Source organism: Micropterus salmoides, unplaced genomic scaffold (genome assembly GCF_014851395.1).
Source record: "Micropterus salmoides isolate LMB-PRFRI ecotype aquatic unplaced genomic scaffold, ASM1485139v1 Ms_hic_scaffold_8, whole genome shotgun sequence".
Lineage (NCBI taxonomy): Eukaryota > Metazoa > Chordata > Actinopteri > Centrarchiformes > Centrarchidae > Micropterus > Micropterus salmoides.
Window position 1 is genome coordinate 27,423,309 of NW_024044570.1, and position 12,871 is coordinate 27,436,179.

The following is a 12,871-nucleotide window of genomic DNA, read 5'->3' on the forward strand; positions in this document are numbered from 1 at the left end:
GGTCAAAACCCAGTAAATCAGGCAGAACAGGTAAACTTATCCTGCAAAGAGCAGGCAGGGAATACAAGGTCCAAAGATCAGGCAGATGTACAAACAGACAGGCTAGGCAGGCAGTTAATAAAATGGCTGGATAGCTAGGGCAAAAGCAAACTGGAGGATCTGCCAGAGTGCTAGTGGAGATTGACCGCTATACAGCTGGATTGATTAGGCAGATGAGAAGCGGACAGGTGACGAGAATTGTGGGAAACCAGGCTACTGCAGTGCAAGGGGGAGTTGCGGATCTGGAATGACAGGACAGGTTAGTATCAGGCAGAGCAAGACAACATAATGAATGTTATGAACTGGCAGGAGCTGTGACAGCATAGTTCTATCCATTAAAGTCATTGATTATTACAATCATGGAAAGTAATAATATGGTATAATCCATAATATAAATGTTTTAAATTACTAATTTCTATTCTTTGTTAGTCAGCACAGCTCTGTCAAAGGTGCTTTTCAAACAACCACACATTACAAAGACATTGTTCAAGACACAGTTTGGTAATAGCTAGCTTAAAGATAAGATCGCGGTTGATAGGATGGAGCTCTCCAGAAGTCCTGTTCTCACAATGAATCTGTGGGTTCACACACCTTACAACAAAACTCAGGGGGACTCAGAAATGTAGGCTTATCAGTGGCTAACGTTAGCAAACTAGCTAAGAAGACACAGCATGTAATTATGACCAAGGGCATAGAATTTAGTAAGGACTGTAGGGACATGTCCTTACCAATATCCTGCAACTACTGAATGGCCCCTAGCGATAATTTTGATCAAAACAATTAAATATAACCACTGTCGGTCCCTCTAGTTAATGTATTTGGAAAACAAACACTCTTGTTCTCTAACTACGAGTCCAATGCGTTTTTTAAGTTTTGAAAGATTACGTCCTCCCATATGCCTCACAGTGGTTTGGTATGCTGTCTACCTTTTTCAGAACTTCGGGCGACTTTATTTCTAAAAATCTCCAACTGGGAGATGATTTTATCATCCCCACCAAATTACATGAAATATCTGCCTTTGATTATGACAATTTTGTAGTTCCTTGAAGTTCATTTCTCATCTTTTTGTAAAGGGAGGCAGCTTCCCCGCAACTCCAGCCCCCATTGCAAGCTCATGTGTATCACAGCAGTCTTTCCACTGAACGCAGAGAGGGCAAAGTGATATCAGTCATCATCAGTCAAACTACTGGTTGACAGCAAACAATCTGACCTCCAAATTGTAGCTTACTGTAATGCGAATAGCCTACTAAATTTCAAATTGCAACCACAGCTCGTTACTGAAAAAAGTAATTACTTTACTGTAACACGTTACTAAGTATTGCATTACTGCCAAACACTGGTCAGCTCCATCAACATCTTTAGAAGAGTGTAAATGTCTTTTACATCTTTATCTTTTACAGCTGGCTAGCTAGCTGGCTAGGTTGACAGGGATCCTTTGGGGAGGCGTTGAAAAGTTGCTGTTGGCTTTGGAGGTCGGTGGTTGGCAGGACAAAATATTCTGCGAATAAAAATGTCTACATTCATGCCATGAAGTACTGAGGGAGTTGGTGCTCCATGAGTGGCTTGTTTACTTCAGTTAAAGCAATTTTCAAAACATAACACTTATATGGTTTGACCTCTCAGCCTCAGGGGATCTGGACTGTCTCAGAGTATTATATTCAAAGCAAAAAGGAATTTATTGTCAACAGTATGGTTCCTGGTCAACATTATAGGCTACAGTAAATTTGAGCCCAACTAAAGCTGACTGTTTGATGTGTTTTATGCCTGTCAAAGTGTGAAGTGAAATGGGAGCTGTCACAACTCTCTATCTCAAACCCAAGCCACTTAGCTGCAATTCCAGTCTGCCTTGAAATAAATCGAACTATAGTGCCTTTTTCTAGCCCACATCCTGAAGCTGCTGCAGATGTTCCTGTGAATAGACTGCGTGTGAAGTACTGTTGTACTTGTTGTGGATTATTTGAATAGATTACCATGTGGACGTACGCATGGATTAAAAGAGCTGCACGTTTTACAGGAGTTTCTGCTCACATCTTACAGTTTGCTCATGGGAATGTAAAGTTTAAAACGGTATTGTGTGAGTAATGGTGAACAAATTTGTTCTAGAAGGAAATACTAGACAAAGAGGTCATTCTCAAAACAATAACAAAGCACCCATGACCATGACGTATTATCAAGAGAAATGCAGCCACTTTCCAATTAATGAGCCTTTTAGACATTCTCAGTTTAAAAATTGTAGAGGTTGTTTTTCCTTTAAATTAAATGCAATGAGGCCTGCAGACAATAGAATGTTTTTAGGTGTTTTGCATCACAATTAAATGTGTATATTATAGATATTATATTTTCTAAAAAGTTATAGTACCAAACTATGCACAGAGAATGGATTTCTAATTTAATGGCTTTTCTGACAACACCGTGATTCAATTTGTAAAATAATTAAGAAACATTCTGGACTCAAAATGATGGATGTCCAGCTACTACTAATTAGTCCATTCCATGTGGCATGATGATGTAGCTTCAGTAGGCAGTAGGACCGTATTTTTCTGCAAGACTGCATTAAATGATTCAGGTTGATGTATAACTGTATAACAGAAATCACCTGTTGCTAATTTAATGTTCATTATTTTACATGCTAAGGTTTCAGCCTCTAAAATCTGCTACATTCCTTTACTCACACTGGTCCATAATATCAAATTACATATTCTAAACATTATGTACACTGACATTAAAACAAGTGAAATATGTAATAAATGTCTGTGGGGGAGAAATACGTCCAGCTATGCAGAGCACATACACATGACACCCTTCCAAATAATCACCTAAAATTAAGTCATTTTAAACCATGATGGATGACATGTTCTTGACTTCAGTTTCTGCTTCTTAAGTTTTGTTAATGGCAGAGTTGTGCTGGCCCCTCTCAGCATATTAATCATTTTTGAGTGTTGCTAGTTCAGGGAGCACTTTGGAACTAGCTTTAAACGAGTTCTACTTCTGGCAAACGTATGAGGAAATAAACTACAAGGAATGATAATCTGAGTCTGTTTTGGCTTTAATCAACAGAAATCTTATATTTCACTGGAATCTGGCTGTACCAAAGAGAAATATATCTAAAATCTGAGAATCCACCATGATTCCCCACCAGCAAACCCAGATTTGCAGATGTCTCTAGTTTAATGGAAATTTTTTTGATCTATGTTGCCTTTAGTCCACTCTGGACTATTTCATTCTTTTGCATTTTGAATGACCTTGTTGTTGAAATGTGCTATACAAATAAACTTGCCTTGTCTTGCCTTGCCTTGCATAATGGACTAATTATTGGCTAACACACTTCTATCTCCTTCTTTAAACAGATATTTTCTCATTCCTGTTTCCTGAAAGCTTTTTTTAATATAGAATATTATATACAATATAGAACTGATATTTAAAAAAACATCCAAGAAATGCTGATAGTTTATTATGGAAATAATATTTTTGAAGAGATGAAAAGAAACTCCTTGAGATGATTCCAGGTCTGTGTTTCTTCATTAATTTTTTGTCATGATACTAAGCCCCCAAAACACGGCAAAAAGATGTTCCTTATTTGTGGAATTGATTGAAAGAATTAACTACCATTTCTTCTTTTTTATTCAATATGTCAATGGCAACTATAGTATAAGGCTAAATGGTCTGGAAAATTTATTTAATACAGTATAAGCTTTCTCACTGACTTTTGAAAGCTAATATTGAAACATGTTGTAGTGGTTGTAAAAAAGGTGGGGGCATTACGAAAGTAACTAAGTACTGTAAACAGATGATACCAGGGCCATGGTCACTTGCAAGTTGTTTTCTCTAAATTGGCACAACTTAATTCCCCAATTGGGTCAAAATAAATCACTAATGAGATCTATCTTTTAACCTTTTTAACAAATTCCTCCATCAATCACTTTAAGATCGCTACTTCAGTGTCATTCCTGGGTTGTTGGACATAATCTGTCTTTAGCTATCGATTATCTCATTGTCCTAATCTCAATCACATGCTGAACACACCGATTCAATGAATACATTAAGAAGGCATTTGAATACAAACACTCTTCCGTGTCTGAGAAATGGAGAGCACAGCAGGTTGTTTTGGTTGTGTTCCATCTCGCCATATGTTTCCAGTTTTTATTGTTTTGGTTTTGAAAAGCTAAGACTGCTGTCAGAAAAAAAGATAAGAACCATCAAGTTGAGCAAGAGACCATGAATCAAACCTCCTCTTTTTCCAGCGTAAGATGAAGCATTGTTTGAATCTGCACACCACATGGTCGATAAATTCTCTTGGACTGTACCTGGATGAAAAGGCTTGGCTATTTTCTACTTGCAATCCCTATTTCTTGAAAGGGGTCAATTAGATGAGGCTGTAGAATAAGATTTGTTACACTAATATACAAACAACAGTGAAAAAGACATTCTTTAATGCTTGCGTAATTATTTAATGGGCAGTTCCTCTTTTGTTCTGCAGCACACAAATTAGTGTTTGGTGATTTGATCCAGGCTCCCTGTTGCTTTGTAGGCCTAAGATGTCCTCTGGATAGCTTTTTTCTAAGATGTGAGGAGTTGTGAACGTTGGGTCACTGTTCTTAAAGAACAATAACATACAGTGAAACATGTGAGCTAATTATTACCATGAGGATGCTGCATTGTTAGGACAGCCAGTATTCAATTTGAAATGTGCTATTGAAGTCTGTTTATTGCATAAGCACTGCCAGTTTTTTAGTTGGTTTTGGTTTGCATGCTGAGTTTTATGTTGCCAACCAGTGAAGATTGAAAGTATATTTGAAAGCCAGACATCACTCACAATTGAACAACCCTTGTGCTCTCTTAGCAGAGATTCTTACAGTGACACTGGCTCAAGGTTACAGAATTGATATAGATTTTTTCCATGCCAACCATCCTTACAGACACATAATTAAAGGCTTTACATTGGTTAGTGGGATCTTTAAATATAGAAAAATGTTCAAAAAGACTCTCCACTGCCCTAATAAATCCATTCATTCTTATTTTGTAAATCATTTCTTAGCAAAGTGGGATATTTTGTTGCAGCTATCATGCATGAGTTGATCATTAAAAACAAACGTTTGGGGGCTTTTAAGATGTCAGACACTGAATACAAAACCCCTGTCAGTTTGAAGCCAATGCGTTTCAGATGGTAACACTAAAATGGCTTTTGATGAAGTCCCCGGAGAAGGGAATGTTTTGGCTCGTGTGGGCGCACCATACATGTGACAAGCAATTGTTGTCTTACTCGAGGCTGTCATTACCATCTGAGTAGATCATTATAGGTCTGAATGTACTTTGTTATGACAGACTGTAAACCGTTAGTATTTAATGATCCTTACTTCAGACATGGAGATTAGAAAGAGCTTGTTCATATTCTGTTCAATTGAACATGGTTCTAGGAGAAATGTTATTGGGTTTTTTTGTTCACTCAGAAAGTAGACGTAAAAAAGATTTGATTTTTTCTGTGACTATGCGGCCATCACTTTAGGCATTTTGACAAGTGTAATCAGACACTGTGTCTGATAAACCAAGATCCTTCAGGTGTATTTAACTTTGACAAAATGCTGTGGTTGCAAGGTGCCCTCACATGGATTTAATATTTTAGTTGCTTTGCAATGAGTGCTTTGTTTGAGGTCGTATCAAAGAAAAAAACACATTTCCGTCAAGAAATGTCCATCTTGTTTTTTAAAACATGAATTACAATGAGTAATTCTTGTTTTTGCAAAAAGCAGACTTTATAGCAGACTGCAACATTTTACGATGTAAGTGTGTTGCATCTTTTTAATTTTTCTTTTTTAAATGTCCCACTACAATGGTGGGGGTGGAATGCATCAGTATCAAAGCAAAGATGGAAATATGGGTTCTCTCAAGTTTCCCTTATCACCCATCTGTTCAAAACTCAAAGCCAAAGTCCAGTGTAATAATGTATCACATGTGAACAGTTTCTTTATGTTTTATGGCCAATGTTTATGATAAGACGACTGTTACGTGTAAACACCAAGATAAATGATGAGAGTGTCGGAGATGTGTTACATCTGGGTCTGTAGTAAAATAAAACTTGGCTCACAAGTAGCTCATCTGCTGAACTCTCAGACAAACAGACACAAATGGTGTCAGGTTCTTTTTTGCTTATTTTATTTTTTGTGTGTTTGGAAGCTTTGTGTGCCTTCAGCTAGGCTTTATACTAAAAGTTAACCATTGTTTGTTTACACATCCACTCCCACAGAGGAGCTGTATAGGTAAACGTAAAAGAGAAGAAACATACATAGAAACAATATAAACCCTCAAGGCTATTACTTTGCAAAGGCTTAGTGTGAAATTAAATTCTCCTAAACACAGGAAATTACACCATTTGAGCTAGATTAAATATATACACAGTTCAATGTGTGTATTGCACATGCAGCTAATGAGTGAGGGGGCTACTGATTATGAGTCATTGCTTTCTTTCTGCATGTGCAATCATCTGAGCTCTGATCTGTTTGTCAGGGCGCCCCACCTACTACCAGATTTATATTATTATACCAAATATTACGTGATTCGCTGCACAAAGCAGCTCTTATACTGGGTTTCGACATGAGAAAAACAATCCTGTGGATAAAGGGATGCTGTGTATTTATTGCAGATAGTATCACGCTACTATGAATGTATTATGATCTGTTAAAAATGCAATCAACCTGTCTTTTTTTTTTAATTATTGTAGTTGTTTTGAAGATCTTAAGAAATTATTTCAAAGATGGGGCTTGCTTGGCAGGTGCACCAGCTATTTGGAAATCTATTACTAAGTTTGTTTGTAAAGTCCTTCCAAGGGTCCAACTATTAACTCTCTTCAAGCAAATAAATTACTTAATCAAGTTTGCGCCATTAAAACCTAAGAAATGTCTAAATTAGTAAAAACTTTATGGAAGCTTGCTATACCATCACTAATTCGTACATAGCTTTTTAGGGGAACAGCAAAGGATAGCCTATATTAAAGTCAATGGACATAAAGTTGTGACTCTGATGTAGAGACAGTGCACAGTTAAAATGTTACGTATGAAAGATAAATTTGTTACTAATTAATAACTTACCACTCTGAAACTCTTGCTCCAGTCCACGTTGCGAAGCTGGTTCAGGAACATGTACAGCTGAACCCTGGTTACCTGGAGAAATATTAGCTTTTTAGAGTAAGTAGTATTCATGGAATTTAGAATTCAGTAGTCTAACATTATTGGCATAACATTTTGTAACATGAGGAATGTTGTTGTTGTTAAATGTCATTGAAAATTGTCTTTTAAAATGTTCCCAGTTTAAGTCATTATTAAATATCATTTTATCATATCATTATTAAATATCATTTTTATTAGTGCCAGACCAGATATGTTGACCATATTCTATGGGCTCATTCAAGACTTTTCAAAAGAAGGCCTGCTTTTCTGAACCTTCTTTGAGAAAAAAACCCTTCTGTTTTACTCCTGTGCTTACAAGCATTACTGATGTATAAAGGTGTCTGTTCCAAGAGGCAGGTGTGAGATATTTGGATAACTCCGGTATGTGAAACTTACAACATTAAAAGACGTATCAATCATTTTAAAAGTGAAAGCAGGTTCCAAGCCTTTGTTTTCATTTTCAGTGGCAGGATTGTGCTCTGTTCACATTTGGATGACAGATTCTCCCTTTCCGATCAGACTCCTCATTCGAAAATTTTGAGCTGTAAAATATCTATTGTTACGTATTTTAGTCAGATATACTTATGTCAAGGAATTGACGATTAATAGCAAAGGGATATACATTTATATTTGGTGGAAAAGGCTCTATTGTTTGATGGAGCTCGCTATCCCAGTAGCTAAGAGGATTCCACTCATTTCCCTTTAATAACATATGAACATATGAACTTTAATCTTAATCAAATTAATCGAGCACAGGAATTACTAACAACGAAAACTTGTGAAAAGAGAGGTAATTACAAAATCTAGATAAACTGAATGGCTGGCTATTTCTGGAAAAAATGGATTGGCCTGAATTGCCATCCTGTGGATCAGCCTTACTTTTCTTTTAATTTCAGTGTGTAGATCATTAGGCTACATCATTTGTTATTAACAGCAGGCAGATTGTGGCATATCTTTGGTACATCACCATAGGGTCTGTAATACATTACCACAGCATTTACAATTTATGAAACATCGTACCAGAGGAACATTTTCTAGTACCACAAGACCTTTTTGTAAGGGTTGCATCCACACTTCTGCCTTCACATCTAAATTACTTATATTTTACAAGCTAACGTTTGTTTGCTACAAAACACCCAGACACAGACACAATAATGTCTGAACACCTCTACTATTGTTTGACTGTGATTTATCCTCTAGGGGCTGATCACAGATATCCAGGTCAAGACTCCCAATTTCGTGCGTTGGTCATTGTTTACATCTGACCGGCTAATTTCAATGACGATACATTTTTAAAAAGCTTAAGAAGGAAGCCAATCTCTAGCGTTCTGAGATTGATATAAAACTAAATCATCCACCTTTTTTGCTCTTCACACAAACTGTTTACCTGCATGCAACCAAAGCCTGTTCAAAGCCCATTCAAACATGACTGATCAGTCCTACTCGGCCCACAAACGGACTACAAACAGAAACCAGAACACTTCTAATTCCAAATTTTTGTCCATCGCCTACAGATTCTTCTCCACACCCAGTGTATCCTGGTTGAGATGTGTCTACAGTATGAAACTTTGGGAAACCACTATAAACCAGTTGTCAAACAAGCGAAGGAGAGTACTGAGAGAATATGGTGCTCGTAGTATTGAGACAGTCATGTTTGTCAGTGATGTTCCAGTCAGGATGATTCCTATTGCCCTTCTGTAAATGTTAAAGAGAACTTGGCATGGGAATTTTGCCTTCTTAAGTTTCTTAAAGAAATACAGTGGTTTCTGAGCTTTCTGTACCATGGTGGAGATGTGAGATAACCACAACACTTTCTCTGTGATGCTGGTTCCCAGGAACCTGAAACTGTTCACCTACTCCACCTCAGCCCCTCTATGTAGAACTGTGTGCGTGTCTTTGCCTCCTTCTTCCAAAAATCAACAATCAGCTCCTTTTTTGCTGACATTGAGCGGTAGATTAGGTGTTTTCTGTGCACCACTCTGCAAGACTGTTTCCTGATTTCCTACCGGTATGAAGTCTCTTTGTTGTTTGAAATCTGGCCGATGATTGGCTGCAACAGAGTTCTCTCCACGTCAGGGGTTGCAGTCGTGGGTGTATAGTCAGAACAGGAGTGGGCTGAGCACACAGCCCAGGGGGGCTTCGGTGTTGAGCACTACAGTGGAGGAGGTGTGACTGATAAACTGGCCTTTTTCATGATCTAAGCAGATACCACTGCTTTCTTTTCATTGTGGAAGATAAATTCTGATTAGAGAGCTTGAGACAAATTGTCTGTGCATCCAAGCAAATCAAATCAGAAACATGTGAGTCCCATAGTGTAAATGATTTTGTGTAATTTAGCTTGTTTAGCAGAGGACGGTGTGGGGCTTCAGCAGTACTCTACCAGATGTTGCTCTTTGATTCCATGAAGTGATTATTAAAACATACTTTCCCACCAGGGTTTGGTTGCTGCTGTCAAAAATGTGTCTAATGAAACTGGGGATCTGGGTTGTGTTATTATTTATGTCATGAGATTTATGTTTCCCACAGAGAATACACGATTATTTGCACCAATAGTTCTGAGGTATTGTAGCCCAGGGAAAGGAACAGCTACTTGGTTTTCATTTATGCATCTTGGAGTTATTTAACATACCCAATTAACATCAATGTGTCAGCAGATGGGACAGATTCATTACTGGAATTACTTCTTTCTCTATGCATATGTGCATTTTGATTCTTTAGTTACTTACAGACTTTGTTGCTGGTGAAGAAAATGAATGAGAAGTTGTTGCAGTTTTACACTTTCCCATTTCGATGACCATTAGATTCACCTACTGAGTGAAATTTCTCAATGCTTGTTGAAATTTTAAATTATGCTCCTGCAAAACAAATGACTTTAATCAACTTCAGCCATACTTTGTGTTTGGTGTTGATTGGCAAATTGTAGCATGCTAACACACTAAACATAGAGCTTAACATGGTGAACAATAGACCAAAAATCAGAATGTTAGCATCAACATTGTGAGTGTGTTAGCATGCTGATGTTAGCAATTAGCTCAAAGGACTGCTGTGCCTAAATACAGCCTCACAGAGCTGCTAGTGTGGCTGTAGACTCTGGGAGTGCACATTAAAAGCAAGCTGTGTGCAGTGCACAAACACTACTGAAGCGCTAGGTCCGTTCAATGAACACCAAATCCTACCTCATCAGAACCAGCTGTCTGTCTGTCTGTCTGTCTGTCTGTCAGCATAGCTCCTGATGGGATCAGCAGGCAGCGGCCACTAAACTGTATTCTCCAGGCTGACTTATTAGAAATTTACTGGAGAAAAAAAGATTTCACGTAGGCTGAATGAGGATTTTACAGGAAGTAGCATTGTTTCCCCTCGGCCCATAGCAGGCAGCAGGCTCATAGGCACACTGGCTGCTCACGGGCATGTCTTGGAGTCAGTGTAGATTGAGACATTTGATGAAATGGAAGTGTGTTTGTTTCATTAGACGGGTGAGTGACATCAGGAACACTTCTAAAAACACTGTGTAGGTGATTTGTTTGTTTTTGGTCAGTTGTCAGGTAAAAAAAAAACCCACATTCCACGGCTCAGAGACACACAATGTCTTTATCATCAGTACAATGATGCTCATGTTATCGCCATTTAAACCAGTTTCATGTGGATCAATGTAACCATTATAGCCTATAGTTTCTCATTTAGGTACAGTACATTCAGACCAGACTGTAGTTTTATTTTGCAGGACCTCTGATCATCAAGTCAGATGTTTCTTAGTATGTATCTATCCTTCATTTTTACGGCTGATGGTCTCATGGATTTCATTGTGTGGAATTTCCTGTAATGCAGTAAAGATGGCTAAGCTACAGCAAATCAACTCTACAGCTGAAACTTTCATAGGTATTTTTTTTTCATGTTACAAGTGATATTTATTTTATATTCAGGTTAAATCACAATTCATCACTTTGTGTTTTGACTTTTGATAACTCAGTAAGTAATTAAATATTCATATTGGACACATATATTCATGGTTCATGTTTTTGCCATTTCATCTCAGCCATCTGCCAGTTTTATGCATCCATTATACAGCCAATTGCTTTTCTTGACTATAGCCCAAATTTCAGGAGAACAGCAAACATCACTACTGATGCGTTACAGTTTAAAGCTTACTTCTGTTGAGGCCACACGATGAGACAGTGCCTCCAACACAAAGGGAATTCTCTTTGTCACATAATTACTTCGTAAACACTCACACCTGGAGCCTTGGTGTTTCCAAACCTGCTGGGAGAAAAGCTGAACAGCCCCTTATGATACCTTCATGTATCTATGAAGGTATCATATCATAACATACATGATATTATGTTCTCTAAGAAAGACAGTCTATTGCTGTGTGGCAGTGGTGAGTATTGGACAAGGTGCAATGCCATTGAGAGGGGATGGCTCAAGGATTTGGGTCTTAGGATATCAAAGATTTGAACAGTAGGTTGCTTTGAATGAAAAGTCAGAAATACGTTGACTTCACCCTTGTGAGGGTTGAATATTGTGTGAATGGGTTCATAAAAAAAATGACAACAGAGATGTTATTGATTTTTGTGTGCACAGGCTTTCTCTAGATAGATGTTACAATACCACGAGGGGTCACTACTATAGATGTATCTGTGTGTAGCAGCAACAAAGCCTGACAGAAAGGAACTTCTTTGCAGCAAACGCAGCTGGATTCCAGTGTTTGTGGTTTCTTTTTATCTTTATTTTCCACATATCTATTAAACGGTGGCCTGTGAGCACCAGTGTAATGGGACCAGTAGTAGTGGCTCCAGTAGTAGTGTCTAATTACAGCAGTAATGTCTCCACCACAATACAGTAGTCTCCCCACTGTCTGACTTGTTCTGATGAGAGACAGCTATAGGACATATACTGTATACAGACATGCTGATGGGTTTCTGCCCTTACACATGGCCAAAGAGGTGCATGAATAATAATAAGGCAATGTAACACAAAAATTTGTTTAAAAATTTAACTTGAACAAAAGCAGCCGCAATTGATAGTTTTATAATGACAATGTATCAAATGATAATTGCAAAACAAATTATCACCCAAATCTGCAGCTCCCCTCGTCCCCTCATGTGGCATGAGCTCATCCCAAGTGGTATAAAATACTTTCGAACAGAACTCAACTTGACCAAACTTGGTTGAACTCAACTGATTTTAAGCTGGTACCGAGGTGTATACTAACAGCCATTTGAAATGTTGATCCACCCGAATACAGACATAATGGAGAGGTAATACATCTGTCACTATAACATTTACAGTAATTATAGAACCCATTGTAAAGGCTTGATTACTGCAGAGAAGACATTCATCTTTGCATATCATTTAAATGTCTGTTCTGTCTGTGAGATACACCCTCATACTTGAACCGCTGAATCCTGATGGTTTTGTACAAAGACATAATTTTGAACTGTCATTGAATGCATTTAGCATAATAAGCCAGTGTTTAGTCTCAACACCTGGGTACCATTGATAATAGCTTTGTAATGATAATAATACTTTATACATTAAGCTTTTATTCACATGGACTTGCTTGCATTTTATGCACAACATTAATATGCTGTCATTGTGTAACTTTGACCGTGTGTGTTTTTTCTTTTTTATATCCAATCTACAAAAAGTGTCCTTGTTACCCTGGAAAATCCAAA

General features: G+C 37.7%; 1 protein-coding gene across 2 annotated transcripts in view; it reads left to right on the top strand.

Moving 5' to 3' along the window:
- tmtc2b (transmembrane O-mannosyltransferase targeting cadherins 2b) overlaps positions 1-12,871 on the top strand; it is a 131,116-nt gene continuing 118,245 nt past the window's right edge. The window contains exon 1 of one of the 2 annotated variants that reach the window (XM_038705302.1): positions 1-298. The gene's annotated coding sequence lies outside the window, so the exon portion shown is untranslated. The remainder of the gene's footprint in view (positions 299-12,871) is intronic. The other variant, XM_038705303.1, reaches the window with a different exon arrangement.